Source organism: Phyllostomus hastatus, unplaced genomic scaffold, assembly GCF_019186645.2.
Source record: "Phyllostomus hastatus isolate PE091 unplaced genomic scaffold, TTU_PhHast_1.1 phas_scaffold_78, whole genome shotgun sequence".
NCBI classification, from domain to species: domain Eukaryota; kingdom Metazoa; phylum Chordata; class Mammalia; order Chiroptera; family Phyllostomidae; genus Phyllostomus; species Phyllostomus hastatus.
The window spans coordinates 68,195,361-68,222,811 of record NW_025334041.1 but is presented as its reverse complement, the minus strand read 5'-3'; the positions used below and the strand labels follow the sequence as shown (position 1 = coordinate 68,222,811).

At 39.7% G+C, this 27,451-nt stretch overlaps 1 protein-coding gene and 1 non-coding gene across 5 annotated transcripts in view; one reads left to right on the top strand and one right to left on the bottom strand.

Moving 5' to 3' along the window:
• Window positions 1-27,451, top strand: part of AFF3 (AF4/FMR2 family member 3) — a 544,115-nt gene that overhangs the window by 44,847 nt on the left and 471,817 nt on the right. The window lies entirely within an intron of this gene.
• Window positions 8,988-9,118, bottom strand: LOC123812268. Its single transcript, XR_006784548.1, has one exon. It is a non-coding gene; the product is annotated as a small nucleolar RNA SNORA24 (small nucleolar RNA).

Sequence of the window (27,451 nt, the reverse complement as noted above, 5' to 3'; positions counted from 1 at the left end):
TCCTATAAATGGAATCATATAATATGTGGCCTTATGTGTTAGCCTTATTTTTCTTAGCATAACATTTTTAGGGTTTCTCTATGTACATAATTCCTTTTTATTGCTGAGTAGTAAGTAATCCATTGACTGTATAGGTGAAATTTATCAGTTCATCAGTTGGTGAACCTATTTGTTTTCACTTTTTGGTTATTACAGTAATGCTGCTTTGAACATTTGTGTACAGGCTTTTCTGTGGAAATGTATTTTTAATTTTCTTAGGTATATATCTTGGAGTGGAGTTGCTGGTTCATAGGTTGTAACTCTGTCTTAGACTGGCTGAGAAACTGCCAGACTGATTTTCAAAGTGTCTGCATCACTGTGTATTCCTACCTGTAGCATATTAGTGTTCTGATTTCTCCACATGTTTGCTAACACTTGTCTTTTAGATTATAGGCATTCTAGTGCTTGTGAAGTGGTATCTTGTGGATTTGATTGGCATTTCCTTAATGTCTAATGATGTTGAGCACCTTTTTTATGGGTTTATGGGCAGTTTGTGTAACTTCTGTGGAGAAATATCTATTCCGATTCTTTGCCCATTTTTAGATAGGCTATTTTTATTTTTGTCATTGAGTTTCAAGAATTCTTTACAATTCTAAGTATTAGTCCCTTATCAGATATATGATTTGCAAATATTTTCTCCCATGTGTCTTTGTACTTCTTGATATTGTTTTGAAACATAAAAGGTTTTAATGTCGATGAAATACACTTTATTTTTTTGTTGTACTTTTGGTGTTGTATCTGAGAATGCTTTGCTAATTAAGGTCTTGAAGATTTACTCCTATATTTTCTAAGATTTTTATAGTTTTAGCTCTTAGAGTTAGGTCTGTGATCTATTTTGAGTTAATTTTTGTGTGTGGTATGAGGAAGGAAATCTCTTGCTTTCCTTCCTAAGAGAGCTTAGGAAGTCTGCTTGGATTCCTTCAGACTTTCCTTGTGTCTTTTCCCTTATGATCCAGATTTGTATCCTTACTTCATGGCTATAATAAATCTTAGTTATTAATATAAATATTTGTGGAGTTTGTGTCCTTTCAGCAGATACTTGAGTACGGTGGTGATCTTAGGGCTCCCTAACACAGGGTCCAGTCTCATCCATGTGACTATCCCCAGTTGTCCTATCATCATTTGTTGAAAGAGGACATATACTTTCAAAGAGAAACGTCACTCCTGAAAGCTCAGGAACACCAAATGTCTTATACATGTAGCGAGTATATGGGCTAGGATAGGAACCCATCTTAGTTCAAGCTATCATAACAAAAATACCGTAGACTCGGTGCCTTAAACAACAGACATTCATTCCCCACAATTCTGAGGGCTGGGATGTTTAAGATCAGGGCCAGCTGATTCCTCTTGCTGGTTTGTAGATGAATGACTTTTTGCTACATTCTCTCAAGGTGGAGAGAAAGAAGGCTCTGGCTTACTCCTCTTCTTATAGGGGCACTAATCCCATCAGAGGAGCCCACCCTCCTGGCCTTATCTAAACCTTGTTATCTCCCAAAGGGCCCAACTGCACATACCATCACACTGGGGGTTAGGGTTTTAACATACAAAGTTTGGGGGACACAGACATTCAGTCTGTAAGAGAACCCTATATTTTAAATGTAGGACCAACTCTGAGTCACCTTGTATTTACTCACTTTTTCTCTGGATGGGATGTATCAAAATGGTACTTTCCTTGCATTTGCTGGCTGTATACTTCATTGTAGCCATGTGCTGCAAGCTATCAGCCTTGCGTATATGATGTATGTCTTGTATAAAAAGCAACCTTGGGTATCTGGCTTTCATTATCCAGAATTACTGCTTAAAATGTCAGCTATTCACTTAATGAAAAGGTGTATACATTTCTTTAAAACTGTATGTAAATCTTACGGTCTTGGTTTTTTCATGGAGGCCTTTTATTTTTCAACTGTGTCTCAGAAAGTCTTGTAGTCTTCATTAAAAAAAATAGCATGGTAACCCTGGCTGGGTGGCTCAGTTTGTTGGAGGATCATCCCATACACCAAAAGGTTGGTGGTTCAATTCTCAGTCAGGTCACATACTTAGGTTATGGCTTTGATCCCTGGTCAGGGCACAAGCAGAAGGCGACCAATAATCTCTTTTTCTCTCTCAAATCAGTAAATATGTCCTTGGATGAGGATTAAAAGAATAGTTTGGTGTATCTGAAGGAGCATGAACTGTGGGTGCAAAAGACCTGGATGAATGCTGTTTCTGCTACTCACAGTTATGCAGCTGGGTGACTGAATCCTCTGAGCCTCAATTTCCAGCAGAATTGTTGAGCAGAATAGCTGAGATGATATTTATAATATACCTAGCATATCATTTTCTGGCATATAGTAGTCACTCAATAAATAATGGTTGCTATTTTGTAGTTGATAATTAAAACTCCAGCTATCACTCACTTTTTCTGTGTGATCTTTTTTTTGAATGTCCTATTTGAATATGCTTCTGGTCAGTCTTATTCTTAGAAAGTTAATTCTTTTATAGTTATTCTTTTGTAGTTATTCTTTTATAGTTAGTGTGATTTGCTCTAGCTATTTGAGAGTTGAAACCTCTCAAGTTTCAGGCTGTGTTCCCAAGGGATTGATGATAGATAGTAGTTAATCTTGATTCCAGGAAACATAGGTGCTGAGGGATTCATGGAATATATGTTTGCATTTCTGCTAGAGCAGCTCACAAATTATGTAGGTTGCAAATGCAGGTGGCTTCTTTGTGAGAGGAGAAACTCCCTCCAAGTAGTCCAGCTTTCTAGTGAAGACAAAATTTCTTCAACAAGATGGGAGAGACTCTACAAATTGTGGGGAGGTAGAGTTGAGTTTAAACGAATAGGAGCAGATTGATGAGAAAAGAATGTGACTAACAGAAAAGGAAGGATAAATGGCACCCATAGAACAGAGAGTAACAAATATTGTGATGCTGTGGAGGAGGTGGATGAAATTAATAACATTGATAATATTTACTAGTAGTTACAATAGGTATCATTTATTGAGCATTTACTATGTCATTTGTGTACTGTGCAAAATGCTTTGATCATGTATTTATTCATTTAAGAAGAACAAGATGTTCCATAGGGTAGAGTCGGGAGTTAAACAGATTTAATAAATTATTATAAATTATTATAAGGTTACATAGCTAGTAAGTGGCAGATCCAGAAAGTAAATCCAGTGGCTAGAGACTTCAACAGAAATGTTTTCCCCTTTTTCTAGAGTGTATGACAGACCTGAAAACCCATTGAATCTATGAAATACTGTCTACCCCATTCTTCTTAGCTTTTCCTCTGGGACCAGCTGTTCAAACTGAATACTTTTCAGAGTGAAGAGGCCTCTATTAACACTTACTTCAGGGCAAAATATATATACCTAACTGTCTCAGGCATACGAAAACATATGGTCACGTTGGGAGTTTTAAAGCAAAGACATAGCCTTATTTAGAACAGATGGTGTGGTGTAAACAGGGGACATGGAGACATAGAACTGCTGGACTCCTATTTTGATTGTACCATATTTATCAGGAAAAATGACCTTAAAATTGGAAAGGATGGAGTAAGTATGGTTAGGAGAAATTAAAACTCAAGATAGAAGAGATAATGAGAGCTGCTAAGAGTATGTTCAGTACTCCTGGGCACTGAGAGATCTTGCAGATGTGATTGTGGAACCACTTCAGATAATGTTTCGTGAATCAAGGAGACCAGAATGCCAGAACGTTGTAAATGATTTCACTGAACATGTCCCAGTTTCTAAGGGGGGGTAAGCATAATTTAGAAGCTACAGATGGGTGAGCTTAAGTCAGTTTCTGATGAAATTCCAGAAGCAATTTTAAACAGATGTTTGTGAACATATAAAAAGGCAGCAGTGATTACTGGGAGACAGGAAGAATCCTGTAAGAACAGGTTTGTTCCTGTTTAAATGGGATCATTAGTGTGACGGAGGAAGGGAATGTCAGAGAGTGAATATTGATTTCAACAAGCCATTTGAGAGTCTCTCGTGAATGGGAAGATGGAGACATGTGAGCTGGGTGATAATACAGTTTGATGAGATTGTATTTGATGGTACAACCATTTTAAAACTGGGTAATGAATGGATTAATTGACAAGTCCAGGGACCAAATATGGCCTGCCACTTGTTTTTGTAAATAAAGTTTTATTGGAATAGTCAAGCCATTCATTTACATGTTACCTGTGGCTGCTTTTATGATACAATAGAAGGACAGCAGTTTTGAAAAAGACCATATGGCCCACTTGACCTAAAATAGTTGGTATTTGGCTGTTTTACAAAAAAAGTTTGCTGACCTCTGGCCAGAGAAAACACTGGTTTTCAGACCAGCTACATATTCATAGAATCTAAGGATTAGAATCTAAGAAGTTCTCATTAATGTTCTAGCTTGTCCTCTTCCACATTCACCAGCTGCATAAGAATCTCTGAGGTTGAGTCTGACTTTTTAAAAAAAATTCCAAGCTAATTGTGTTGTGCAGTCTGGACTAGAGACTGCTGGCCTGGAGGGAGGGTGTAATGGGGGATGCTGCAGAGCAGGGGGCCAGGACTCATTTCGTGTTAGAGATGGTAGTACATTAGCCAATCTCAGGATGATGCAGGTGAGAGGAAGGGATGGTCCTCTAGGTCACAGAATAAGAATTGCAGAATTTCCACCCCCAACCCAAGGTAACAAAATGTTGTTGAATTTATTAATAAATGCGGAGTTCTATGTGTAAGTACTAAAGGTCCTCTGCAGAAGTGTTGGGTGATGATTTATTCATGGTAATTCTTCATGTGAAAGTGAGCTAAGATTAGCTCAAGATTAGCTGCAGACTCAAGATTAGCCGACATTATACCATAACCAGGAGAACCAAACTGAAACAAAACTAACAATAACATCCATGGCAGTCTCAGACTACATTAACGTAATTATAATGAAACCCAAAGATAAAAGTTTCACTATACTCTGCTTAAGTGAGATCACATCTGTTAGATGCTCCTGACTACTGAGCAGATGGCTAATTTGACTTTGGATTCTCACCAAGTACCGCCCATATTTTACGTTACGTTACATTATGTTACGTTATTTTTACTCTGTTCTACTCCACTCTTTTCTAATCCTCACTCAAGGGCATGTTTATTGACTTTTTTAGAGAGAGGGGGAGGAAAAGAGCAAGAAAAGAAGAGAAACATCTGATCTGTTGCCTCTCACACATGCCCTGACCAGGAGCTGAACCCACAACCCAGGCATGTTTCCTCACTGGGAATCAGACCCGCGACCTTTTGGTTTACGGGAAAATGCTCCAACCAACTGAGCTACACTGGCCAAGACTGTACCACGACCCCTACTCCCTATCCCCACCCCCGCCCCCCCTTTAAAACAAGATGAGCTGCATGGGAAGCAGGGAGTTTTTGTCTCTGGGAGGTGTTCAAGCACAGATTGGATGACCATTTGGCAGAAGTTAGAGTCGGAAGATATCTGGTGATTGTAGTATCAGGTTTTTCAGAGAAACAAAACTGATTGGGTATGTGTGCATGTGTGTATATATAAAGAGATTTATTGTAAGGAATTAGCACCCATGATGTGGAGGTCAGCAAATCCCAAGATCTACGGGGTCATTTGGCAAACTGGAGAGGCAGAAGAGCCAATGATGGAAGTTCCAGTCTGAGTTATAAGGCCTGTGAGCAAGGAGAACTGATGGTATAAGTACCAGTCTTAAGGTCTGTAGGCTTAAAGCACAGGAAGAGTCGATATTTTAGTTCAAGTCTGAGGGCAATTGAATGTCCTAGTTCTTGTCCCAGTTTGAAGGCAATTGAGTGAAAGAATTCTCCTTTCCTGGGGGAGGTCAGCCTTTTTGTTCTGTTCAAGCCTTCATAGGATTGGATGAGGCCCACTTGTGTTGGGGAGGGTACTCTGCTTTATTCAGACCAGTGATTCAAATGTTAACCCAATCCAGGAACACCCTCACAGACACACCCAGAATAATGTTTGATCAGATGTCTGGACACCCTGTGGCCTAGTCTGGTTGACAAAATTAACCATTATTGTGGCTGTCTAATGCAGTGTCCTCATTTTGTGGATGAGAAAACAGTCTCAGGAGACCTGAATTGCCCTGCGTGCCCCAGTTGGTGAGGTAGCTCTAGGATTTGGGTCTCCTAGAGCTCTTCCTGCCAGACTGTTGAGTAGATGCAGAGGGTGTGCTAATGACCTATATAGGATTCTCTCCAGTTCCCAGGATTAGGTGGATTCTGCTGGAAAAAAAAAAAAAAAGAAGAAGAAGAAGAAGAGATGAGGTATTGCCTAGATATGAGAAACCTTAACTAGGACAAAGAACTACAGCCATTGGAAAGTGTAATGTGAGGTTTTGAGGAGCTGGTTCATCACCTGGATACAGAGGGGCTCAGTGTGCACCCAGTTGACAGGACAGCCATAGGCTTCTGTACTTGGATTTTCTACATAAACACCCTTCATGCCTCTTCAGGGAGCACCAAATGCCAGGTAATCCTTTAATGCTGTCAAGAGGATGAGAAAAACGGATCTTTAGACAGGATTCATGCTGATATGCATAATTAATTTCATGAAGGTCATCATCAGCCCCACAGGTGGAGCCCCTATGTTTTCAGCATATTGCCTGGTCTTGCTGAACCAGGAGATGATTTGGCCAGAAAAATGCAAGGCACTCACTCAAAGGTTAGCTCTTTCTCTCCAGTACTGGTCCTGACAACCATGGTGGCAGGCTAAGCACCTACCCTGTGTCAAAGGCTGTTACCCCTACCTTATTTTTTCTGGTCTGAAGATATCAGTGGAAGTTACACATTATTATCCCCACTTCACAGGTGAGAAGTCTGAGCTCCAGACGCCTTTTCTTCATCTTGGGAGAAATGGTTTGAAAATGATACAGCTTCTAATGTAACTCTCATAGAGTCAACTCTCTGTTACTGTCAAACAGCAGAATTTGAAATTCCGTGGTGGCTAACTTGTTGACACCCAGCACACTTCAGGTGTTGTATAAATAAAGTTAACAGGCTGACTTTTGAGTGAAACATAATTTTTCAGGTGCTGCTAAGAGGAAGATAATTGATGAGAAAAGGTAAATATCAATGCCTTTTTGATTACCTGTTGTTTTAGATTACCTCAGCTTCTCTTCATCATTGCACAGAAACTTAAAAGCTATGCAGAAGAGCCTCTCAGTATAAATTTCCTCCTTTCCATTTCCCTCTTGTCACATTTCCTCACACCCTTTAAGAGAAGCCCTGCTCTTGGGGAAGGGAGGAATTAGTTGTTAACTTCCTAATTATTACAAGTGTGTTCAACAAATCACTGATGAGAGGCGTGCATGTTGCAGGTGCCCATGTGAGAGCAAACCATGAGAGGCTGCTGGAGCAAACGTTACAGGTGCACCGTTCCCATTCTGTCCTCCAGGAGACATAATTTAGGGTAATAGTGAATGGATTGTGAACGCTGAGGAGTTTTGTGTCTCGATTTACAAATACATTATCATTAAGCTCTAAACTGTATAAAGTGGAAAATGGATCCACCAAGTTGAATGGCAATCTCTAAATCCAGCTCCTGCACTTAGAATAGGGTAGGGTCAGATGGGTAGGCAGTTGGAGAGTTTGGTGTTAACATGGGGCTCTTATGGATCCATGCTAAGCACGAATAGTCCTAGAAGGCAGGTCTGGATAGCTATCCAACAAACTGGGCAGAACACCCTCGTTGCCCTTTGCTAAATTCAATTATGGATAAGAGGTGAAGGGGTGGGAAGTTAGCTGATGCCGAGCTACTTCTGCCATTTTTCTTTATAACTTTACAGTTTACTTAGGTTTTGTCAATTTCTTAAACCATAAATAGATATCTTAATCTTATTCTTTCCCCTATCAAATTAATTTTAATACTGAAACTTGAAAAAGAAGCTGAGTGGCATGGTAGCTTATCCCTAGGTTGGCTCTTTGGTAAAGTAAATTTAGTTCACATGTGAGCAGCCAAACAAACATGACAGCACACTAAGAGGGAATGAAGATCCCGTACAGTAAGCTCAAAAGTCTGTTTTCCCTGCTGCCCCTACTCCAGTCCCCTTCTGTGATTGAACATCCCAGGGCCCTTTGAAAATCCATTCGTGTTTTTTGTTGAATGCATCTCAGGTCTGGAGGACTCACAGCCTAGAGAGGTATTGATTGCATTTAAGGGTCCATTACTTAGGTAAACCAAATAATGTAACTGATCTTGGCTCTAATTGATCAAGTCTCTCCCACAGTGTTGGGAAGATTGTAATCTAATTACTTTGGTTCCTGGTTTCTAAGGTGAAGGTTACATTTTGCTGAAATTTATCCTGCTTCAGCAACCTCTCCTTATCTGGTGTCCAATCTTGAAACACAAATACAGTGTGTGTTGTACAAGTATGAACTTGGAGGTGCACACACAGAGAAACATACACAAATCAGCTACACCTCTGAAGCTTCCTGGGTTTTAACTTTGACTCAATGAATGGCAGATAAAAAATGTGAGCCATGTTAGTTTTTTCCCTTTAAATTTTTACAGCATGACAGAGGGTGATACCGTCTCATCAGGTTCACTACTAGCCTTTCGTTTCTCCTAACAAGCTTTGCCTCATCCTGATTCTTCCCCTTTCTAAAAGTAGAAGATCTATTACCAGTTTCAGAACGTGCAAGCACAGTATGTGTGAAGACTGTTGTTAAAAGCTGTCAAGCTGCTAATTTATCCATGGATCAGCTACCCTGATCTTAATGAGCTCTTAACTAGTCTTTTTTTGACTTTAAATATTTTTTTATTTTTCAATTAGTTGACATGCAATATTATATTAGTTTCAGGTGTATAGCCCAGTGATCAGACATTGTATGTCTAAGTTATCATCCTGATAAATCTAGTACCCATCTGACACCATACATAGTTATTACAATATTCTTGACTATATTCCCTGTGTTGCACTTCACATCTCCATGACTTTTTTTTTTTACAGTGAAGAATGTTACTTGTGCAAGTCAGAATCTGATACCAATTAAATGGTGAAAGCTTTGCCAGTAAACAAGAATATGCTCTTCCATGGCTAGGAGGGGAGACTGCAAAAGTCAACAGGTCCCAAAAACAAGTGGACCCCATGACTGTTCTTAACAGCCAGTTTGTACCTTACAGTCCCGTCACCTCTTCATCCATCCCCCAACTCTCCTCCCATCTTAAGGAAGACCTTTTAACATTTCTTGGAATATTGGTTTGGTGATGATGAGCTCCTTTAGCTTTTTCTTGTTTGTGAAGGTCTTTATCAGATGTCTTTAGGTTCTGAATGGTAGCATTGCTGGGTAAAGTAATCTTGGTTGTAGGCCCTTGCTTTTTGTAACTTCAGGTATTTCTTGCCAGCTCCTCCTGCACAGTTTCTGTTGAGAAATCAACTGACAGTCTTATGGGAGCTTCCTTGTAGATAACTGTTTTTCTCTTGCTGCTTTTAAGACTCTCTCTTTCTGTCTTTAATCTTTGCCATTTTAATTATGATGTGGCTTGGAGTGGGCCTCGTTGGGCTCAACTTGTTTGGGACTCTCTCTGCTTCCTGGTATTGTATGTCTGTCTGTTTCTGCGACTAGGTCAGGCAGATTTTCTGTCATTTTTTTAAATACAGGTTTTCAATTCTTTGCTCTCTCTTCTCTTTTGGCAACCTCATGATGCAAATGTTGGTACACTTGAAGTTGTCCCAGAGGCTTCTTATACTTGCTTAATTTGGGGGGATTATTTCTTCTTTTTGCTGTTCTGATTGGGTATATTCTGGTTTCTTACCTTCTAAATCTCTGATTTGATCCTCTGCTTCATCTACTCCACTGTTGATTCCCTGTAATATAGTCTTCATTTCAGTTAGTATATTCCTCATTTTTGACTGGTTCTATTTTTATGTTTTCTAATTCCGTTTTTGTTTCCTCTTTGTTGATGTTCTCACTGAGATCACTGAGGATCCTTATAACCAATGTTTTGAACTCTGCATCTGATAGATTGCTTATCTCCATTTTGTTTAGTTTTTTTTTCCTGGAGTTTTGTTCTCTTCTTTCATTTCAACATGTTTCTTTGTCTCCTCCTTTTGGCAGCCTCCCTGTGTTGGTTTCCATGTATTAGGTGGAGCTGCTACATCTGCTGGGCTTACTAGAGTGACCTTATATAGCAGGTGTCCCGTAGGGCCCAATGGTGCAGCCTCCCATCACCCAAGCTGTACCCACCCTCCATGTGGGCTGTGTACTACCTTCTGTTGTAGTTGAGCTTTGATTATTGTTGGCACATCAATAGGAGGGATTTACCTGCAGGCTAAATAGCTGCAAGTACTGGCTGTGACCATGACCACTGCAGTGGATCAGCTGTGCTGGGCCTGACCTCATGGAGCAGCACTTACTTACTTCAGCAGGGCTCTGGTGCCCACTGAGCCCTTCTCTTGAGTGTGTTGCTTGTGGAGGTAGCTCTGGGGGCCTCCTGGGAGGTTGCAAGCCAAGGTCAGCCACCACTTGTGACTGACTGCCCCAAGCCACCTGACTTGAGCTGCAAAGTGATCTGCAGATGACAGTGAGTACACACTGCTACTTATTCTGGGCTTGGAGGTGCCCCGGAGAGGCTGAGCTATGAACCAAGGCTGGCTGCCACTAATTTTAAGTCTAGGGCCACTTAACGAGAGGTTTAGGGAACGCTGAGGCCAGATGCAGCTTGTTAGAGAGATTTTAGGAAAGTCTGAAGCATGAGTCAAGACAGGCTGTTAGTATGGAGGAAGCACTGGAAAGAGCTTGGGTGGGCCCACGAGTTGGATGGGATGGGATATCAGGGAGTCACCAGGGTGGAGCAACAGTATTAGCCAGGTATGCTAGTTGGTTGGCTTGATATGGCACCAACTTGACAGCTCTGTGGGGGATGGCTCAGAATAGGAGCAGTGGTCTCTGCCAGTACTTCTCTGTGGGAGAAAGCAGCTCCTCCAGCTCTTGCCCTGATGTCAGACAATTCATTTCCTCCTTGTGTGTACCTGGTGCCTTTGGAGTTGCTATCCCAGTGCTGGAGCTCAGAGGGAGTGAGTCCTAGTAAGTCTGTTTGCAGGCCCTTTATGAGGAACTCTCTTTCTTAGCCACAATCCCTATTGGTTTATACAGCCCGAGTTCTGGGGACTTCTCTTCCCAGCACTGGAACCCTGGGTTGGGATCCTGGTATGGGGCTGGGACCTCTCACTCCTCAAGGGGGACATCCATAGCCTCATAATCTCTCCCGATTTTTATCCACCGCCTGTGGGTATGGGACCAGCCTGATCTGCATCTCTGCCCCTTTTACCAGTCTTGATGTGGCTTTTTCTCTATATCCTTAATTGTAGGATTTCTGTTAAGTTAGACTTCATGTGATTCTGAATGATGGTGGTTCTGTAGTTTAGTTGTAATTTTGATATAGTTGTGGGAGGATTTGAATACTGCATTTACCTGTGTTATCATTTTGAACTTGACTAGTTTTAACTAGTCTTGCTAGCAGCCCTCTGCACCTTCCCTAGAGGTATTACATTGACTCAGTTTGAATTTTCTGGTTCTTTCCAGAAACATCTTTAAGCTTCCTTAGTTAGGCCTGGTTTAACCTGCAGGTTAAAAGGTGGGTCTTGGGGAAGAGTGAGCAGATGCCAAACAAAGTGGCTTGTTAACTACCCTAACCCCTAGTATAACCATATTTAAAGAAGACTACCAGAATGACTGTTGGAGTTAGAAAAGACAGACCATGCTGTGAGCAGAAATCAGAAATTGAGTTAGAAGATAATGTACCCAGAATTCCTGAAATGCTGTAGTTACCAGAAAGCTTGGTAGTAGTCTCAGGGTGTAGCAAAGAGCCTGTTGTATACTTCTGTCTAGTTAGGGGAGGATTGGAGACAGACCCTGGAATGTCACACTCTTCCTTCAATGGCACTGTCTATCAGTCTACATTAATTCAAGTGCAACTGGCATGCCCTCACCCTAGAAGAGATCGTCAGCATCACCTGCTGTATGGGAGTTAGTGAGTGTGGTCTAACTGCATTTGTAGGAACAGCATGGGGGCTGCCTGGAGATGAGTGGGGGACACTCTGACCTGTTGTTGGTTCTTCAGAATTCCTCTTGGTTGGGCAAAATCTTACATGAACCAGTCTTTACTACTTTGTTAAGAATGTGTGTTTATAAAAGTATAGTGTCATGGAACTTACACTGTAAGTAAGTAAGTAAGTAAGATCTTAAAATTAAACAAAACACAATCTATAGATATGTCTTTTCTGACAAAACCAAGTACTAGAACACCCAGCCAGGCTGGTGGGATGCATGAGTCGTTATGAGAAACAGTTTATCTGCTGTGTGGGTGGATTTTTTCTGAGGCCTAAAAACGTAAGGTGACGAGAATGTGCTTCACAGGAATGTTGTGAGTCAATATACTGAGAGTTCCAAGTGTAATTCTGCCATTTTAATGGGTTTAATTGTCATGCTAAGAAGGTGAAATTCAGAGTATACAGTAACATTTCTTGAAAGTCTGTATGAAAGAGGTATAGAGTATACCTGACTTGGCCTTCCTCCCAGTCTGTGCACTGGACTACTTATATTTTCCCAACTCTTGATTTCAAGCTTATAGAGAAGTTGAAACAAGGGTGTAATGAACTTGAAAAATGCTCTTTACCCCATTCATCAGCCATTTTCCTACACTTGCTTCATAGCTCTCACTTTGTTTTCTGAATATTCAAAAGAACGTTGCAGATCATGACAATTCATCCCTGAACATGTCAGGTATATCTTCTCAGAATTCATTCTCTTGTGTTATGTGCTGGTGAGTTGGCTCTGACTCCTGGCGACCCCGTGAATGACTGATATCCACAGTGCCCTGTCCTCAACAGCCCTGCTTAGCTCTTGTAGACTCATGCTTAGGGCTTCTTTTATGGTGTCAGTCCATCCCACACTGGGTCTTCCTGTTTCCCTGATGCTTTCTGTTTTTCCCAATACTGTTAGTTTTCTCTGTAGAACCCCATGTTTTCATGATGTACCCGAAGTAAGACAGCTTTGGTTTTACCACTTTTGTCTCCAGTGATCTCTCAATCTGTTATCATTAAAACATCAGGAAAATGAAATTTCCCCAATTGTCTCAAGAATTGTTTTTTTTTTAAACCCCAGATCCAGTCAAGGAACACATATGGTATTTATTTAGTTAGCACATCTCTTTTGTCTCTTTTTATTCTAAAATAGTCCCTCAGCCGTTTCAAAGTGTTTTGTGACATTGACCATTCTGGAAAGTCGAGGCTTGTTATTGTGGAATGTCCTGCTGTCTGTATCTGGTCAATTGTTTTAGAATGCCACCTAGGGGGAGTCGCCTTCCCCATACTGCACCTCAGGAAGCACACGAAGTTGGTCTGTCCTGTTTGTGGTGGTGTTGGATTTGGTTATATGGTTGAGTGGTGTCCCCTAGATTTTTCTACTCTAGAGGCACTTTTCTCTAGAGTAGAGACCAGGTGAATATCCCATTCTCCAGCAATCTTTTATAGGAGTTTTAATGTCTATTGGTAGCCTTTGCCTGAATCAATTACAGGCATGTCTCATTTTATTGTGCTTCACAGGTGTTGCATTTTTTACAAACTGGAGGCAAGACCCTCCACCAGCAAAAAGATTGACTCGCTTTTTTTGTGACACTTATTTTGACACGGTGGGCCAAATTCGTGTATCTCTGAGATATGCCTCTATTGCACTGGTGATTACTGTGCCCTCATATTTAGGAAAAAAGTCAATTGTACTTTGGGTGCCAGAGACATGACTTTAGGGAGAAACAAAAGCACGTCCTTTTTATTAAAAAAGTTTGCTTTTTACAATTTTTAAATAGAGTTTTAAATGGAATTTGTAAGTGTAAATACCAATAAATAATATCCTGTTAATTTGGGGTGCAGATTTAAAAATTTTTAGTTTATAGAGCTGTAAATTTTGTATACCATATTTTAAACTTTGCATTAACAATTGCAGAGTTGAATTCTTGTTATTGGTAATTATTGAAATATTGGGAACAAAAATGGGAAAATGCTTTTAGTTCCTGAGTGAAAGATCTCAATATAGATGTTTCACTCTGTAGAAATATCACCAAGGAATTTATGAAACTCTGAATGAACCTGTTGTATTTTTTAAGCAGTGCTTATTTGAGAAATTGCTTGTGATAAATGAGTTTCACTAATTAAATCATACACTTCCATAGTCCATTACATATAAAGCTAGACTAGGAAATAAACATAATTAAAGTAAACATGCCCTTGTAATTAGTAATTGTTTCTGCCATTTTAGGCAAATTTTAGAGTCAGAGAGAGCTGCTTCACTATAAACCTAATAATGAAGCTTGTGATAACAGGTGTAAATTAACTCAATGGAAAACATTTACACTGTAACGTGCTAAATTAAAAATGACATTAACAAGTCTCATTTTCAAATTCTCCATAATTAGCATTTGTTCAACCTAGAGATGAGTAAGTGCTGTGCAAGGGTAGGTGTCTTTATTTATAGCTTATGACATTTGTCGTGGCTTCTTTTTTGTTAAATTGTAAACAGCAGAGATGCATTTCTTCTTAAAATAGTTCTTGTTTATGGGATCTTAGACAGTTCTGACAAAGGGTAAAATGTGATGTTTACTGCTGTCATGGCTGGGAGTAACATGCAGGTGTGCTGCCAGAATGCTTTGGTCAAGGACACAATAGACATGAAATACTGAGGGTGGGTTGAGTGTGGAGATACATAGGTGCCACAGCAATAACATCCAAGACACGATAAAATATTAGGATTCCCTCGAGTGTTTCCCCTCAGTGCACATATGTGCTTCTAAGTGCTTTGAATCGATGTTTGTTTCTGCAAATAAATATTATCTTAAAGGCTTTCTTTTATGGCGCTCGTTAATATAAGTGAGAAACCAGAGAACAGAGGAAACAGCTTTGCAGCTTAATTTGTCACAAAGGACATGATGCTCTACTCCTTACAGAGAATTTCATCAGTACTCTAATGATGGAATGAAGAACTGAAGCATTGTTGCACTGATAAACATTGGCTTACAGCTTTTGGTTGACTTTTTTTAATGCAAGATTTTAATCACTCTACTGAATTTAAAAAGAAATTGTCAAGGACATGTACTATATATTTTTTTTTAGTTTTTTGTTTTTCAATTTTCAGTTTATGTTATTCAGGTCATTTTGTGGTTTACCCTAGAGGTAGAGGATAAAAAGGCTTATCAGGACAGGGTCTGTGCTGTGTCCTTAAGCTTGGCACATCGAAGGCACTCAGGAATATTTGGAGACGTCTTAAGACTCAGCATCCACTGAGTTCTGGAGCCTGCCGTCTTACTGGGGAGACTAGATACAGCAGTGTTTGTTTGCTTTGCACTGTGGGCTCTCGGAGTCTCCTGTCTGCCGTCTCACCCTGCAGATCTGGGGACTTGTCAGCCTCCCGAATTGCAGGAGCCAGTTCCTTATAACAAATCTACACACACACACACAAACACACACACACACATACACACACACCCTGTTTTGTTTCTCCAGAGAAACCTGACTCATACACCAACATAGCAGGATTGTAGAGGAAGTTAGAAATAATATTTATATATTTATATTTCCCATAAGAGTAAATATTTATTGGTACCCATAAAGGGAAGATTTAAAGCAGTTCTTAGCTGAATGCCTGACAGATCATGAGAATTCCATAATGAGAGCTGTTCTTCCTACGAAGTTTGCCATTGCTTGGCTGTTTCTTATGCTTCTTAGAGGCAGAAGGAGAACACTGGTGAGAATGTGACTGTTGCTGGTGGATGGTAACTGCTGCTAGTCAGCTGCTTTCTAGATCATCAATTGCTCGCTATTCTGAGGTGATTTCACAGCCTTCTCTGGCACTTGATTAAAGAAAAGAGTCAAATCCTCTGCCTCCTCCCATTCTCTGCCCCCTTCCACCCCCTACCCTTTGCAAGGGCTGGTTTCTTACTTCTTCCACTCCTACTCCTTTTGGACCAATGCTGTGTCAGCCCTGAGTTTTATGAGGATGGCTGCTTAGGCAGCGGAGGTGCTCAGGAGCCTCTGGGCTAAGGCTGTTTTCTCCCAGACCGGATTGCCATCTTGTACTTGCTGCCCCCTGACTCGCCACGACCCCTGCCAACCCACCTTGTTCCTGTCAGCCACTTCAGGCCAGCTTCCCTGCTTCTTGTGCTGGTCCGACTTCCCAGACAGCAAGACAGCAGTGGGACAGGAAGGGCGTCTGAGTGGACAATATTGTTTTCTTTTTTCTCTTTGGCATACCTGCAGAGTAGTTTTGAAGGGATATAAACATATCAACTTCTTCCAAACTCAGTCTCAGAGATCATCCAAACCCGAATACTGTGTTACACACCCACTGGCCAGTGAACCCGTGGACAAGCAGGCTAACCCACAGAGAGGGAAGGGGTAGCTCTGAATAAGTTCAGTATTTTTACCTGGAGATTATCTCATTGTACCATTCTCAGTATTTGTGTCTTAGAGAGCAGGGGCAAAGGAAAACAGAAAGAGCCGTTTTACTCAAAACATGGAATTGCCTATGAATACATAGATATCATTTCTGCCAGGAAATGAATGTTATGAGCTGTAACCCATGAAGATACGATTCTGCTAGGTGTGGAGGGAGGGCAGGCGTGGAGGGCGTGTGCTGCAGGCAGTGACTGTCACTGATAAGATGGCGAGGAAGGGTAAGCCAGCAAGGCTTCCCACCGTCATGGCTCCCAAATACGTTCCCTCCTGGCCCCGTGGCCGGATGGGAAGGAAACTGTCGCCATGAGATCTAATTACCAGAGCTGAGATGCTCAGGTGTGAGCTGCCTATTATGAAAGCCCAGGGCACACACTCTCAGGAGGACGACCAGGGTTGAAGATACTGAAAAAATAATTTTGGCAGCAAATTTAAAATCAGATGAACTCCAGGAGAAGCTGCAAATGTAGAAATGCAGTCTAGGTGTTCATAAAAAATAAAAACCAAAAATCACCACCACAACTACAAAAACCTTTGAATTCAATATTTCAAGTCAAATCATAGTTTTACAGGAATGTGTGAAAGTGAATGCACGTGAATAGCGCCTTTTAAAAGCTTGTAATTAAGGCAGATCACAGTTGATAGTTTGGTATATGGCAATAATAAACAAAACTGCTCTTTGTTGTAAGTATTGGTTGAAAAAACACTTTATTTTCTAGTATTCTTCATCATGAAACTTTTTTTTGAATACAGCTCTATTTTCCCTTCCTTTATGTTTAATTTCTCTGAAAATAAAAATCTCAGGTGCAACAAAGCTATTTTGCATCTTTTTCAATATCATAATCTCCCCATGTAATTTCACAGAATTTATTTTCATGGCCCTGGACCAAATCCTTTTAATTCCCATCCTTATGTGCAGCAGAGCCTGTGTTCTGCACATGTCACCAAGCCTGGGAGTCACACAGTGTTGCTGTCAGAAGAAGATGCTTGCTGAGGGGACAGAGGATGTGCATTGCACACTGTGTCATCCCACCTGTCTTTCCTCTTTGGGGCTGAGGCCCCAGGTTTTTTCAAAGCCAAATTGATATTCTTGTGAAAGAAGCATCTGGCTCTTTGGCAGCTCCACAGAAGTTATCTTGGTCATTCGAGAGTTTCTTCTGCATTTATCACATGGTTTAGAAATTGAAAAGGTTCCTGGCATTTTAATGTCCTAGATTCTAGGCATGAGGAATGTGAAAAAGCTAAAATATGTTTGTACTTGCAAAGCCTCTTTGAAATTTGTAAGGCTGAAAGTAATTTTCTTTCCTACTTAAGAAAGTTCTTACTTGTGTCATACTTGCATTCATGGATGATTTTTTAATTTTTATATCCACATGATCTGCTTTATGCTGGAAAGAAACCTCAGTAAGAATTACAGAAAAGTGGTTTTGAAAACTATTCACTGAGAAAACTAAAATAAAATTTTAAGTTTTTCTTTAAATATTTTGAAATTCAGTGCTATTTATTGAGCACCTACGGTGTGCCAGGCGGTAAGTGCCAAATCAGACATCACAGTGCACTTGGACTGCTGTAACAAATCTCCCATTGTCCGGGTGGCTTAAATGATAGCCATTTAATCTTAAAGTTTTGGAGGCCAGAAGTCCAAGATCATGGTGTCAACAGATTTGGTTTCCAGTGAGATCTCTCTTTCTGGCTTGCAGAAGGTTGCCTTCTGGCTGGGTCCCCATGTGGCAGAGAGAAAGTTTGGTCTTTTTAGCTTTTCCTATAAGGACACTAAACCTGTTACAGGGGCACCAATCCCATCACCTCACCTAAAACTAAATACCTTCTGAAGGCCCCAAACACCATCACATTGCGGGGTTAGGACTTCAACATATGGATTTGGGAGAGAGAGAAATATTCAGTCTATAACACCATGTTAAAATTCAAGTTATTCATTATCAAACCTCAGAAAGCCTTTCTAGCCCAGTTCACTCATATTCATGTGACCCTCTTTCTTTTATTAAATTATTTATTCATGTGGGTACATTGAGCTAACTTTGATTACTTAGTAAGTTTGTTTTTTTTTTGTTTGTTTCTTGGCTGCTATTTGTCCATTTGTTTCTCAGTCACTAGATGGCTTCAGGGGTGTGTATCGCCATGTCTGTATCTCACTCCATCTTCTAGCACAGCTTTCATTTATGTAACAAAAACCTACTGTGGACCTACTGTATGCTAGGCATAGTTCTGGACACTGCAGTGAAAGGAAACAGCTTTCCTGTTGGATCTTATATTTTATATTGGACCACGTAATCAACAAACAACTAACTTCAGACTGAAATATATTTGTGCTATAGAGAGAGTGAAATGGGTAATAGGGGGCTAGATAGAGAGTGATCACAGGTGGAGGGCAGCACTCATTGGGGTGACAGGGGAAACCCCACTGACGAGGAGACATTTGACCTAAGATCTGAGAAGTTAGCCACACAAAGGTCTTGAGGAAAAGCTTTTCAAACAAAGGAAACAGCAGGGACAAGGGCCTTTCTCCTAGCTTATTCACAGGACAAAGAACTGAGAAAGAAGGCCAGTGTGCAGGGGCCGAGTGAACAATGGCGGGCAGGGCCAGGGGCTGGAGAGGTGGTGGGGTGAGGTGGGGGTTGTATGAGATGGGCTTAGACAGGGGACGTGGCTGGAGCTTTGGCAGCGATGCTAAGGAGTTTGGTGTTTATCCTAAATGCAGAGGGAAACCATGGGTGGGTTTAAAGCAATAGAAGAACAAGATTTTATTAGCACTGCAGGTTTATTCAATAAATACCATGATTACAGTAGTGGTGAAATCTGTATGTAATTATACATAATAATCGCTTGTGAGCTTGCTATGGTGTGAACATTCCTTTCATATATTGGGTTAAAAGACAAAGGAAACATTTTATACAAAATGAACAAATGAATTCTCTATCTCTGTGTTTCTAACAGTTTAATATTCATCATTTGGAGAAGATACACATTTTTATCTATGTGTAGCATAAATTGTTCATTGGAGTAGGGCATGTCAATTTTAGCTAAGGTCGCCTCTTAATTTTGATTGTGTATCCCTTGTGGCTACATGTCAAAATATGACATATCAGCATAGGCCAACTTGGATTTAATGACTAGGAAACCATGGAATTTATATGATTTGGGGGGATGTGGGGGCTTTTCTAATGCCAATTCCAAGGATAAATGGCATGGAGGTTATCTGATTAATTGGACAAGCATAAACTCTAGCTTCAGCTGTCTGCCTGTCATCTGAACACAAAATAGGAAAGACTGGTCGACTTAGCATTCCAGAATTAAAACCATGACACTTCTTTTACTGTTAACAGAATATTTTGCTTTGTATTACACTTTTACATAAGCATTGACAGTGCCCAGCATATTTATGATAATTCTTCCTTATGAGTGAGGTATCTTCCGAGGTATATTTCAAAAATACCCTGCTCCCTGAAGTTCAAGGGTGATCAAAGCCATGCCTTTGCAGTGAGACCCATTTCATAGTTTCTGTATGAACCTATCTGCTACTTTGTGGAACTGGAAAATACCATAAGCTCAGGAGGCTGTTACTGAGCTTCTTTGCTCACATGCTACTGGTAGAGCCATCAGTCACATAGGACTTCAATCTCATGAGATGATTTTTTTTGCACATGGTTTTAGCTCTGCATTGGCCTTGTTTCAGAAGATCCAGGGAGAGACCTGGGTTGGCTTAACTCTCAAGGTGATGAAGAGGGAGGCTGTTACCCTGATGAGGATTTGACTGGGCTGACTGTGAACCCAAGTGCCACCCTGACCCCATCAGACAAGTACCTTGGCTGGAAGAGCTGGCGTTGAGTCTGTACTTACCTCCAGGGAATAAAATAAGTAAAGGTTCTGAGATGTTTGCAACTGGTAACTTAGATCCTTTCACCACTCTTAAGAGCACCAACCACTAAAACACTCCTAACACATTCAAATTTAATTCATACATGTTTTTAAATTGTGAGAGTTTGTTACTTTTTATGAATCTCACTAATAACATTTAGTAGTAGTTGAGCCAAATACTCAGAGCCCCTATAGAACCTACCTTATAGATTTTAATGTTTTGTTATTCATACCAGTTTTTCTTTCATTGTATCAATATATCCTGCTTTTTCTTTTACTTGAATAATATCTTACAGTGCAGGAGCAATTTCTTTGTTAAAAAGTACAGAAGGGATGTGTAGTATGCCCACCTTACAGATAAAGACACTGATAATTTTTGAGAGTTAGATGTCTGGCAAGTTGTGGAACTGGGTCCCACTCCAGATGTACAGACATCAAGCATTGCACTTATACTGCCATTCCACACTGCCTTTCCTGTAGCAGGAAGAAATTGTTAAATGCCAAGGGTCAATCAAGTTGAAGTCTTTCCAGTTAGGAGGGAGGCATTCAGTAAATATTCACCTAGAGTGTTTGAGGATTTCTTTTGCACTGGTTTATTAGGAAGTTCAAAGTGATCAAGAAAGATGCAGTTCTCTTCAGGATTAGGAGCTGTTTGTGTTGAAATGGACGTGTATCTGTTTTAGAATTCATAGACTAGAATTTGATAAGATTTAGTTCTTGCATTATTCTGTTGAACTGGGGACACAAAGATGTTTGGATTGGATAGGATGGTAATAGAGGGAGAGGGAAGAAAGGTTTAAAAATTTTTTCCTTATATGCCTGTATTTCTTAGATTTCATGAAAACTCTCACTACTTTTTACTTTATAAATCCTAATAAAAGGGAAAACATATTGAGGTTAAGAAACTTGCTGTAGTATGTGACAGACTACAGTTACAACCTAAGTCTGTCTGACTCCAGTCAGAAAGCGTATCCCCCAGCTGATTGAGGTTTCACCCTTTAGTCCCACCTGCTTGTTCTCCCCCACATATGCAGCCCAGTGGGTCCTCTCCTCTCAGGGGGTCTGTCCCATCACTTCAGGCTGACTTCTCAGCCAGTCCAACAAAACAACACTTCCCAAAGCACTGAAACCATGTTTTCTAACACTGCTTTCACTTGTGGTGGTCCGTGAGAAAACCCTTTATAGAAGAGGCTAGCCTTTAAATATCGCATAAATAAGTAAGTGCTACACAGTCTCAGGTATGCATTACTCTTGGGGGACACGTGCCCAGACCTGGACATGCTGACATCAGTTTTAGCCACCACCTCAACATCCTGCTTTCATCAGGGGTCTGGGGTGGTCCTCTGCTGTAAGCGGTAAGAATGCAGAAGTAGAACATCATCTCTTACTCCTAATGACTAGAAAAGTGGTCTATTATAGTGTTCTCTCTTTGCCTCTTACTGATGAGAGGGAGGTCTCCAAGACCCTTTGGAACTTTTGAAGCTCAGTGATGTATGGCAGCTGAATTAGTAAAATAATGGCCTCTTAGCTGGATTGGACTCTTTCTTGGAGCAAAGGAATGCTGGTGTCACTGGGCAGGGAGCTGACTCTTTGTGTGAAGGGCTGTGCCAGGGACTCAAGGGAAATGGAATTCCAAGTTGTTTGTCACGTTTTCTTTAAGGAGATTATGGTCTAATGGGGGAGGCTCTAAGCAACAATTATCTTAGTACTTAATAGCGTTGAACAAACAGGGTCCAAATGACCACAGATTTAGAAAGGTTTAGCAGAGAAAGTAAGGACAGAAGAGCATGGGGGAGCAGCCAGCAGAGTTTGGTGAGAAGGGGAAACTTTCTGTGAAAGAATGACAAGGGCCAGGAGACAGGGTGGTGGCTGAGGGACATGAGGTAGATGCAATTCCAGTTGGAGAGCATGGTGTGTCAGTCAGTGGATTTTAAATGGTCAGTAGTATTGAGGTAGATGCTTGCCAGGCTGAAATATTCTTATAAATCTATGTATGGATATTTTTAAGAAATAGAATGGCTGAAATGAAAACTCAGTTTAACATTGTAAGAAATAGAAAAGTTAAGATGAAAACTCAATTTAACAAACATTTATTCAGCACCCCTTTGATCTAGGTTCAGGTGAGAACAAAGATGAGTGCCTGCCTCAGAACTGTCAGTCTTCTGAGAGAGATGTGAAAATGAATCTTAGGGGCATGAACCCAAGGTGCCTGGAACAAGGAGGAGGCAGCAGTCTGCTTCCTAGAGGAGAAGAGGGACCTTTCAGTAATGGCCACAGGCAGTGGGACCTGGGGAAAAGAAACAGAAGAGCAATTTCAAGCTAAGTAAGAAGGTTAACAAAGGCGCATATACCAAAAAGAGCACAGAACACTGGGGAGCAATCCTGTATATCTAGACTATAGACCTGTGTAGGAGACCCACCTGGATAGAGCTAAAGAGGGAGGCAGGAAGATCATGGGAGGTGAGGGAATAGCTTCTTTGTCAGGTGGGAGGTTCTGGACATCAAGTATGGTAGAACATATTTGAAAAATTGTGAATTTGATTGGATAGCTACTAGGAAGCCATTAAAGGTTTATAAACAGAAAAGTGGCATAATGAAAGTGGTATTTCATTTACCTGTAAGCACTGTTATAATAGTTTTTCCCATTATAAAAGCAAATTGCAGTAATTTCAAAAATTCATAAGTAGAAAAACTATAAAGAAGAAAACAAACATATGGCATAGTTCCATGACCCATAGAGGTTAAATCCTTTGAATGCTTTGTTACATTGCAGTCTTCTTGGTGCATATATGTGTCATGGGTGAAATCATGGGAAGATTTGGGACTGGATCCCAGCCTCTTTGCCCCCAGCTGCAAGCTGTGAGATGTCTTTCACTTGCTCTCTTCAATATTTATAAAATACCTGAAAAATAAAATCAAAACTCTCTTTGTACTGTTAGTTCACAAAGTGGTTGAGATTGTTTACTCTTTTCTGGGTCTTTCTATAAAATACTTTTGCTATGTGCAACCCTTCTCTTTTTGCTGTGTACACACTTGTATGTTGTTTTGGGGGCATCTTGGTCTCTTCAGATTGTTTTCAATTTGTGGAAACTTTAAGTCAACTTGACTGAGACTGAAGACCGGAATCTTGGAGAGAATAAGGGGCCAGGTGATGTGTTTGGCTGAAATTTGTGAAAGGAGGAATGTACATTAATGTGGTAGGAAGGCAGCAGGGTATGATAGATACATGCATTCAACCCAGGTGTCCATGGGTGCTCTGCTGTGTCCGGTGTCCTCTGGAGGACCCCATGAGGTGGCTTCATTACAGAAGAATGATTCCCGTTTGTCTTTGCCTTTTCCTCCCTTTTTCTTTTTTCCTCAGTAACTTGATGAGTATTTTGGGGGTGAGAAGAAATGAAGCCAAGAGTTTTGTAATTTGAAACATTGATTTTGAAAGCCTTCCCTTTGTTCCTGACACTTCCAAGTCTACAGAAACCCAAATCAAACAACTAAAAACCAAAAACCACGGCAACACTCAAGCTCTCATTGATTTTCTCATGGAGCTATACATATAAAATGTGAGGTTTCATATTTTACCTTCCTCCCATATGTGGATCATACTCTGTTGTATAGTTTTGAATCTTGCATTTTCACTGATATTTGGTGTTTATCATTAAATATCATTACATTTACCATGAAAACAGATTCATAATACTTAGTTTATAAATGTACCATGTGCTATGGTAAACATTCTTATATAGAATTCGTTGCACATGCCACTGATAATTCCTTTAGCATAAATTCTTAAAAATAGAATTCCTGATTGGAGGATGTAAGCCTTTATATAGTTTTAGATATGTTGCCAAATTAATTTCCCTCCAGAAAGATTTGACCTGTTTTGCTATCAGCAGGAGCGTATGAGACCTCCTGCTATCCTGCACTGTTGTTAGTATTGAAGATTATATTTTTTTAGCTCTTTGCTTATTTAGTAGGGGAAAATGATATTTCTAGCTCTCTCTCTTTTTAAAAATTACTGGTAATCTGAGCCCCTTTCCCATATTTGGTTATTTTTATATCTTTCCCTCACTATTTTATTTTTATTTTTTTGTGATTTACTGTTCTTGTCCTAACTCAGTTTTTTAAAAAATTAAGTGTAGTTGATATATAATATTATATTGATTATATTAGTTTCAAGTATATAATATAATGATTTGACATTTTTATACCTTACAGTGTGTGATCATTCCACTGATTTTAGGAATCATCTATTACCATTCAAACTTATCACAATATTATTGACTATATTCCCCTTCATCTTTTTCACTCATCCCCCCTTCCCTTCTGGTGACCATCTTTTTGTTCTCTGTGACTCTTGAGTTTGTTTTTGTCTTGTTTGCTTGCTTATTTTGTTTTTGTGATTCCACATGCAAGTGAAATCATATAGTATTTGTCTTTTTCTGCCTGACTTCCTAACTTGGTTTTATCTGATTTAAAAAAATAATTTTCTTTATTTCTAAGAACTCTTTATATATAGTCAGACTACTGTGTCTTTTCTTATATGTTTCACATCCTTACCCCAGTTTATCTTTTAACTTTGGGGCATTTTTTGATATATAGAAGTATATAGTTTTTACATGGGTAAATATATCAAAGTTTTTTGCATTCTTTTTCATTGCTTTAATGATTAGGAATGTCAGCCCCCTTCCAAGATCACATATTTACCTATACTTTCTTCTTATTTTATTGTTGCTTCATTTTAAAAACAATTACCTTTAATCTGTTGGAGTTTATTTTAAATGTTAGGTATAATAAAATATTTTTCCCAAATATTTTATTATTTACCCCATAACCCCAAAGTGGATTTGCAATGATATGAAGTTAGGTTTTTAAAAAGTTGGTAAGATAATAACAGCCTAGGGCCATCCCAGGGTTAGTGAATAGAAGGAAAGGGATGTGGCAGGTAAACGTCAGGCCTTTCAAACCCTGGGCATTGCGAAAATGCTGGTGCTGTCCATGTTAATGAGATTGTTGTCAGGGAAGAGTTGAAAAGTTTTCTTTAGCACTTCTTTTTTTACAGACCCTGGCGCACACTTTCAATTTTGATAAGAACCATATCAGTTACCTCTCTCAGTTAATTGAACATCTTTGCAGGCCAAGAGGTAGATTAAGTGGTTCAAGGGACAGAGGAGAAATCTGGGCTTTGAAGGCCGTGTTCCTTGAAGTACCCTTGTTGCCACCCCCCCCCCCACACTTCCCCATTGCAATAATGCTTCTTCACTTAGAACTTATTTTTGTAAATACTTTATGGTTAACAGATAACTATTTAAATAGATATAACCAATATCTATTAATTCACTTGTCACAACAACTGTAGATCTATACAATAATGCATAGAAGGCATGTGTGCATTACTATGTCCTTGTTTTTAAATGTCTGGAAATTTATATCTGAAATACATTAGGAGTCTAAGGTCACAAAAATATATTTTCTTGTTCTTCCATTGAACAAATACTCATTGAGGGTTGAGCAGTGTTAGGTATTGAGCATACAAGATGAAAAGGAAGGTTCCTACTCTTCATGTTAAAATAAATGACTGAGCTGGGAACTAAAATGCTGACCCTGTGACCAAGTAGTGTTCTTCCCTCTATATCATGCTTTCTGGTACATGTACCCAGAAGTTTCTCCACTGAAACTGGTTAAAAATGATTAGGTTGCTTAATTTACAGAAACTTGACCATCTTTAGTTCGCTGAATAGTCAATGTACTCTGCAGCAGTCATTTCTATTCATAATTGAGATGTCTGATGACTCCTGTTGAGTAAATATGGTTCATTCACACATGGGAGTCCCTTGCACACTAACAGTGTTCCTAGATAGGGAAAAAGGTTGACTCATTCCATGAGGGTTACTTTAGCATAGATTGATGCAGAGTGCTGATATGTGTAGGTGAAATATGCTTCCTAAGCATCCTTGTTTTGACAGAGTTGGTGTAAAGGAAGATTGGCTCTTGATTTGAACATCCTCAAAGCATGTTCTACTTGTGCATAGATGTGACTCCACAAGTGCCTGAAGACTAAAATTTGCATGAAGGAATTTGGCCATAGCCATAGTGAAGAAAACCATGTTGGTACACAGGTGTGTATGGCTCATGGTGGTGTGGGGCAGTGCACTGCCTTGCTGTGGCTTGAGGATGCTCAGGTTAGGGGACATGATGATCACTAGGGGAATGGACATTGAAACAAGAAAGAATCCGATTTCTTTCTTTGGTCAGACTTCACTTTTCAGAGCTAGGATTTGATTCTTGATAATACTCATCCATAAAAATAAAAAGAAACTCATGAGACAATGAATATGGATTGCATTTAATTCTTCATGCATGGTGAACTTGAATGAACCTTGTGGAATGAGGGAACTTGGGTAATAAGTAGATCAATGTATTATGCTGCTTTCTACCTTGGTTTCCAATATATACCTTTTTGGGACTCTTTTTTATTGGCACTAGATCAAAATCCAGACATCTATATTTCTTGGTTGTTATGTAACGTGAAATTTAGAGTCACTTAGTCTTTTTGTTTTAGAGAGAAATGTTTTCTTCACTGATACTCTGATATAAATGTGCCAGCATTATCATCCAGCTAGGAAGTTTAGTGTTTGCAGATTTAAAAAAAAAACAACAACAAACAAAACCACCAAAGTTTCTGTGGACTTTCATTGTATTAGGAAAAACTAGTTATTTTGATAATTTTTTTTTTAAATTCTGAATTGAAAATAGATTGGTGTATTTGAACACTGACAATGGGAACAAATGTGATCAACTGATTTTTGTGAGTTTTAATTTAATATATATATATTTTGCATGTAAGTCTATATTCATATGTATGTTAATTCTGTTACACATTTATGCTATTTCTATTGTCATGTGTACATTTTATGTGTAATGCCAGTCGATACTTCCATTTCATCTTACACTATTATACAATGCACTTTTATATGTTCCAATAAACTCACTGTTTTTAAATATGTTTTCTGATGAACAAGTTGAATAAAGAAATTGATTTTCTTTGGCATAAAACAAAGCATAAAGTCACATAGGAAAGCCTTTGGAAACCAAATAGAGCAA